The sequence below is a fragment of the Biomphalaria glabrata genome, chromosome 12 (assembly GCF_947242115.1).
Source record: "Biomphalaria glabrata chromosome 12, xgBioGlab47.1, whole genome shotgun sequence".
In the NCBI taxonomy this organism is placed as follows: domain Eukaryota; kingdom Metazoa; phylum Mollusca; class Gastropoda; family Planorbidae; genus Biomphalaria; species Biomphalaria glabrata.
The window spans coordinates 7,209,531-7,216,916 of record NC_074722.1 but is presented as its reverse complement, the minus strand read 5'-3'; the positions used below and the strand labels follow the sequence as shown (position 1 = coordinate 7,216,916).

The 7,386-nt window shown below is 39.6% G+C and overlaps 1 non-coding gene across 1 annotated transcript; it reads left to right on the top strand.

Moving 5' to 3' along the window:
- The first annotated feature begins 6,571 nt into the window (after window positions 1-6,571).
- Trnak-uuu (transfer RNA lysine (anticodon UUU)) lies at window positions 6,572-6,644 on the top strand. The gene has a single exon. It is a non-coding gene; the product is annotated as a tRNA-Lys (tRNA).
- Window positions 6,645-7,386: the final 742 nt, after the last annotated feature.

The window sequence follows — 7,386 nt, the reverse complement described above, 5'->3', positions numbered from 1 at the left end:
GAAGGTTTGATTGGGGGTATATTTAATTTTAGATAGAAATAGAAATTTTATGATTTCAACTGAGATTGGTCTGAGGAGGGGTATATTTAATCTTAGAAAAAGAAATTCGACAATTTCAACTGAGATTGGTCTGAGGAGGGGTATATTTAATCTTAGAAAAAGAAATTTGACAATTTCAACTGAGATTGGTCTGAGGAGGGGTATAATTAATCTTAGATAGAAACAAAAAATTGATCATTTAAACTGAGATTGGTCTGAGGAGGGGTATATTTCATCTTAGAAATAGAAATTTGATGATTTCAACTGAGATTGTTTTTCTATAGGTTAACAAAGGTAGATCTGGATCTACTTTTCGTATTGTATAATTCTGCTATGATATGTAATGCTCGGATTCGAGGTCAATAAAGAATGATATCTTGATTTGTTTTACTTGTATATACAGTGATTTTACAGCCAACCTTACATTAAACCGAGTCTTCAGAACTTTTCTCTTTCAAAGTACTTTTAAAGGGCGGAGACCATTATAAGATTTTCAACGTTAACAATCTAAGTGGGACTCCTCTGTCTTCGGCCTTAATGAGGATGAAACAAAATGGAGGCCACTCTCCCATAGTCTAGTTTCAAAGTGATTGACTCGGCCACTAGGTACAGGCCCCTGATTTTGTTATTTGTTCATATTAGTTTCCATTCCCGTAATCTTCTGGGAAACTTTTTTTCCCCCATTTTGCCCTGCTAATGTCTTTTATGGTATTGTTAAGGGGAAGTAACCGCGAGATCGTTCAAGGAGAAACAATAATGACACTCTTTAGTGCCTGGCACGTAGAAAAGAGTTCAAAGCCGAGTCAAGAAAGAAAGCTGGAAATGTTTTCAGAGTGCGAAGTTCAGGAAGAGATCTACTCAGTGAAGTCAGGACCTTTGAAAAATAATTAGAGGTCTGACGGAAGGTCTTTGAGAGCGATATGGTCATAGAGTTTAAGTTTGCGGTTGTTGTTTTTTTTTTGGACAGTAGTTATCAGGTCAACGTGGGGGACGAATACGGTGAACGATTCTTGGGTGATGCCCCAATGGTTCAACAGACTAAGGGATAGGTGAAAGGTGATATCTATCCGCTTTAAGGAAGTGATGGTCAAGTGGTAGATGGGTCTCGAGTTCCTTTTCCGGGGAAGACTATCATTTTGAGCTTCGGGAATTTTTTGGTTAGGGCGCCCTAACTCTAATGGGTACCTGTTAGGGGAAATCAAAGGCGGTCGGTAATTGTGATGGCCCTATGACACCCTCGTTCAAGATCGACGAAAGAGAAGGTGGACCTTTACATCCTCTGCTCCACCGATCGTAGGGTCTGAAAGGGAGCGTATCCATCCTTTCCTATCTCTGGGTATCCATAAATGTTACGAAAATTTAACATATAACTTACAAGTGACCATGTCCTTCAAAACTGCATTCATTATCAAAAGGCCTGAACAAGACACTGACCCCGAAACAACCCTATAGAAAGGGAGAGCTCGGTGATTTGGAAACAACTGCACAGTTGATCTTAGATCTTGGTGTGGCCATCTGAACGCTCCAACATCACATTAAGAACAAATCAGAACGCTCCAACATCACATTAAGAACAAATCAGAACGCTCCAACATAACATTAAGAACAAATCAGAACGCTCCAACATAACATTAAGAACAAATCAGAACGCTCCAACATAACATTAAGAACAAATCAGAACGCTCCAACATCACATTAAGAACAAATCTGAACGCTCCAACATCACATTAAGAACAAATCTGAACGCTCCAACATAACATTAGAGCAAATCAGAACGCTCCAACTTAACATTAAGAACAAATCTGAACGCTCCAACATAACATTAAGAACAAAGAAAAAGAACTTTTGAAAAAAAAAAAAACAGAAGATATATAGATCTCTATATGAACTGCATTAATAGTACACCCAGAGGCAGACAGAGACAGCAATGGAAGACAACATTCAAGAATAGAAGGAATAGAATTGAAAGCGATTCTAGTCAAGGGCAAAGAGTAATGGAGAAAGTCGGTCGACAGATCATGTGTGGTGCCCCAACGGTCTAGCAGACTAATGGATAGGTGAAGACATATAGCTTTGTCGAGCGGACTCGGGATGGGAGCTGGTATAACTTCGCTAGCTAGAGGCTTATGTTTTTTCTAAGTTTTTAAATCAGAGTTAATTTAAGATTGAGCTGTTAGATTTAGCTCCCCTTATGTAACAAGGTCACGAACGTTGGTTCCGTGCCTGAGGGGGGGGGGGGGGGAGACAACTGGTTGATCCTCAAAGTTTTTTTTTTGTTTTTTTTTTTGGTTGTGTCCCTCTGTAATAATGTCACGCAAGCCCTAGATACATCAGCGGCAGGGATTTTGATGTGAGCTGGCTATGATGTCAGGATTGATGCTGGTCATTGATGGCTTCACCCTGTACTGCATTAAGGACATGATTTAAAAAAAACAGTGTTGATAATTAGTTGCTGGTCCGAATTATGTTCTGAATATATTAATGAGAGAGCCGAGGTGGCTGAGTGGGAAAGCGCTTGACCCGAGAGTTCTCGGGATCAAATCTTGGTGGAGACTGGGATTTTGAATTTCAGGATGAGTCCATCCAACTTAAATGGGCAGCGGTGGCTCTAGTTTCTTTCAAAGCAAGCAGATCTTGTCAAAGTGATGGGCTATTTAAAATTTTACAGAAAATAGGCTGTCCACCCAAGCTGCTAATAAATATAATTGTCTCCTTCAACAAAAATATGATGATTACTGTGCAGTTCAATGGCGCCTGCTCCATAAGTTTTAGCATATTTAGCATATACAGCAGAGTTAAACAAAGATACGCCCTGGCCGAATTAATTGGGGGAAATAAAGGCCTTGTGTTATCGTGAGGGTCACAAGATACCATCGTTGACCGTCGGCTATAGAAATAGATGAGCATTACATCATCTGACCATTGCAAGGTCTGAAAGAAGGTATATTAATACAAGTCAAAAAAAAAAATAGTGTCACATTAGAAAGAAAGTAAAGGCGGTTGGTCGTTGTCCTAGCAGCATGACACCCCGTTCATAGACCTTTGGCCAAAGAAGCAGATGACCTTAACATCATCTGCCACATAGATCGAAAGGTCTGAAAGAGAAACTTTACTTTTTTTTTAGAAAGAAAGATGTTTATTGATACATTTTTAAAAAGACCCAATTAAATTCTTTAACGACAGAGAGTCGGTAAAAATAATTATTAAAACGTTTGCCAGTCTTACTGATGGTGTTTGAGTTAGAATCCCTATAAAAACTGCAAATGTTTAATGCAAGACTTAAATATGGCTGAGTTGCATTTATTGAGCGCCTTAAGACAGCAAGTCTGTGACACATTAAGACAGTAAGTCTGTGACAAATTAATACAGTAAGTCTGTGACACATTAAGACAGTAAGTTTGCGACACATTAAGACAGTAAGTCTGTGACACATTAAGACAGTAAGTCTGTGACATTTTTACGTCTCGAGATACGATGTTTTCCATTTGCAACTTCTCATACGACTGAAGAGGCCAAACCTTCGTACACAGCTGCGGCTACACGCTGCGCATCTTCAATTACCAGGCCCTTTGCACTTTCACCCTTCTTTCTACTTCTGGTGTGTATTCCATCTGCAATCCAGGTCCCTTCCTTTATGCTTGCTCCCCATGTGGATCTTTTTCCCATTGGTTGGTGTTGATTTCGAGGAGCTTCATGTCGCGTTTGCATACATCAGTATATCTTATATATCGTATGTCCATTCCCCAACATGTCAGAGCAGAGACCACTGACCACCCTAAGCTACAACGATGACGTAAGCTACTCTGTTAAACACCGGGCCTTGCAGACGTTGAAGATGCCATTAAGTTTGAGACAACCAACATCCATCCATCTTCGTAAATAGATGACGATGGTGAAGAAGGAGGAATATTGAATGTGTTAACTGTGTTTTAAGGTACGCTAGGTTTTAAACCTAGATCAAAGTTGACATTTTCTTTTCTGAGATGTAAATGTGAAAGAACGGAGAAAAAAAAACAGACTTAAAACCCAATAGATAAACATCTGTGTTGTTGCTCGGTCGTTGGTTTGTAGCTCCAGACATCTAGTAGGCCTACAATGTAACCCAGCGGTTCTCAACCTTTTAAGCTCGGCGACCACATTTTAAAATATACCACTCAGCCGCGAACCCCCCCCCCCTTACTCCCAATAGACACACACAGCAATAGAAGAATAGACAATAACAATTCTTATTTTTGATGGTCTTAGGCGACCCCTGGCAAATCGTCAATCGACCCCCAAGGGGGTCGCGAACCACAGATTGAGAACCCCTGATTTAACCGATGTACGTGAATGATATTTTAATGATATAACTTTAAACAAGGAAAACACACACACAAAATATATGTACATTCTTATGTTTCCAAGACTGTAAGTGTATCCATTACTTTGGATCACCCATGTAACTCTATCGTGGCTGACCTAAATCTGTGCGAGAGAAATATTTTTACCTATTGTTTTGTTTAGCTTTTATATTTCTCAATGCCCTATGATCATATCACTTAAATGGGCCAGTTGTGAAAAAAAGGGGGAGGGGTAAGAAGGGGGGGGTATCTTTGTGAATGTTTACATGATCGTTTTCAATTGCATTAACAAATGTTCCCTCAGGTCTCAAGATTCCTCAATAGGATCAATGCAAATTATACCACCACATATGTCAAGTACGATTTCTTTCCCTTGTTAAAGATACCAAACAAAATAATTAATTACCAAATGCTAATTAACTAATTGGTTATTTTTTTTTTATTGATTCTTGAGTTGTCAGGTAAAAGAAATAATTGTTCGAAATTTCAGCTTAATCCGAGATTGGGTGTGGGAGAAATACTTTTTTCCAGACAGACAAAGCGAGTTGACATAAGCTTTGTAAATAAACCTCAACAGATTTCTTTCCAATCAAACTTGAATGTAACGTTTATTTATAAGTATGCATAGAATCAACTTGAACTTTGAACTGGCAGTAACAAACTACATGGATATTTCAACACAGATCTAACTCACAACAAAAACCCATCTACACTGTCGCACGTGTATCTCAAAACAAAAAATTCAACACACGTGACTTCTCTTAGGACAGACCAGCTCCTCGTTTCATCAGAGAAGCTCCAGTCTAACCAATCAAACACATCCACGTCGCAGAGGCGTGGTGAGCTAAACGTGCGCCCGGGGCCAAAAACTTTATTGGCGCCCCCCGCCCCTCATATTTTCCATAAACAACACTTAGAAAACATAGGCTTATAAATCAAAAGTACTTAATAATAATATAATACAAATAACTTTAACATGTATTACCTAACTAAAATATCTACAATAATATTTTTTTCGGCGCCTCTATGCGTGTGGCACCCCTCTGAGGTTGACGCCCGGGTCATTGTGCCCCCCTTGCCCCACTCTCACTACGCCTCTGCCACGTTGTTACTTTGGAAATACACATACACACACACACACACACACACATCACAATTTGAAACTACGTTTTCCTTTTTGTCCTAACGTCTGCAGCACATTTGGGGGCACAACTAGGGATCCTTGTGACCAGATCTTCTCACTCCTTAAGGTTTCCTCTTATTTACAGTGACTTTAGAAAAGACCAGTTTAAACTTCTACAATATATTTATAAAGAACTTGACGCATTCATTATTGCTTATTCACTTATGCATCACTTATTCTCTCCCATTGGACAAAACAAAATAAAACGAAAATTTAACCTGTTCTCACTTGTTGATCGTCCAAGAGCTGAGCCGAAGGCTCTTCGAGCTCTAAGTTTGAAAAAAAAAAACCTGTTTGGACGCCAAACAGTAAAAAAAAAAACAAAAAAAAACCTGTGTGAACATACAGTTCTGTTTGAGAGAGACCCGAGTAAAGCATTGCTGTTTCCAATGCCTCTGGCCCCCGACGCATGCTTGGCTGCACATGGCCGAAGGCCGAGGACACCGGGAGCCTCCGCCATTTTCCTTCGTTATACCAAGCTAACCGTGGGGGACTCGCCATGTATGTAACGGTCCCTTTGAGGAACAGCGCATGGATGTGTGACAGGTTTGTGGGGACTTTTTTGCAAATCCGCCCGTGCAAGAGGTGGACTCTCGTCTACCCGTGGGCATCCCCACGGGAGTTATGTTTCGCCATTCATTTAGCCTAGTTTCCACCCGTGTGCCACGGTGAGGCAGAACAGCGAACCCGGGCCTGTTCTTACTTGCCTTGTGTCTAAGAATTTATCACGATGAAAACCGTTGCAGTTAAATTTACCAAAAACGTTTTTTTTTATTCCAATTTTGACCCTATATATTTTTTTTTGTTTAACCCTCAAAGTGCTGAACTGTTGTACAATGAGTGCAAACACTAGTCTGATGTTTAGAGGCTAAACTACCCGGCGCCTTCGACATACGGAGGTCACGAACTACCACACGCGTTTTAAGGGTTAAACTCAACATGTTGTTACGCACTATTTTAACACTTTTTTATGCTTAAATTTTGCCTTATTAATAACCAATATTTGTGAGCCCGGTTAGCTCAGTCGGTAGAGCATCAGACTTTTAATCTGAGGGTCAAGGGTTCAAGTCCCTTATCGGGCGCTAATTTTTTTAATGTTTGTGCCAATCATTTAGATGGATTTTTTCGCACAATTTAATTTTAATAATTTGATCTACGTAAAAGTTGAAACAGAATTTATAACCTTCATCATGATAGGGATAAGAGAATTTTTAAGCCCTGATTAACAAAACTTATGGTATTTGAAGCATCAGAGAGCCTTTGAAATATTTTGATAGAAAGCTGAAAAGTCAAAGAATATTCAGATATTGTTTGGCGGACTATTTTCTAAGGCGTAGGGTGACAGTAGGAGGAATAAGTGAAGCGGTATCGAATTCACTGGGGAAAAAGTATGCGTAGCTTTATAAGCTATAGATGTAACAGACACTAAAATTAAAGTATTTAAAAAGGGAGCGAAGCAGAGTGAAAATATTAGTGAGAGGAAAGGGACAGAGTTCAAAGGTCAGATGTGGAGTGTGTTTGGGAGGGCGTTTTAAAGCGGGCCGTCCCAACTAAACGTTACACTAGAATACACGGACCAAAAGGGGGGTATTGTTGTAATGCAAGCAGTATGAACGTGCAAAAAAATTTGGTGGGGGGGGGGGTACGGCCAAAGTATTATGGGATTATGGGAGCATTAAGATTTGCAGGACGTAATAAGAAAAAATGTCCCAGGCCCAAAAAAAAAATGTGGTCATTTGACATGCAATGATCATTTACAAATTGAGAACCGATTATCTTTAGTCAAAAAAAAAACAAAAAAGCTTTGGATTATTTTAGAGATAT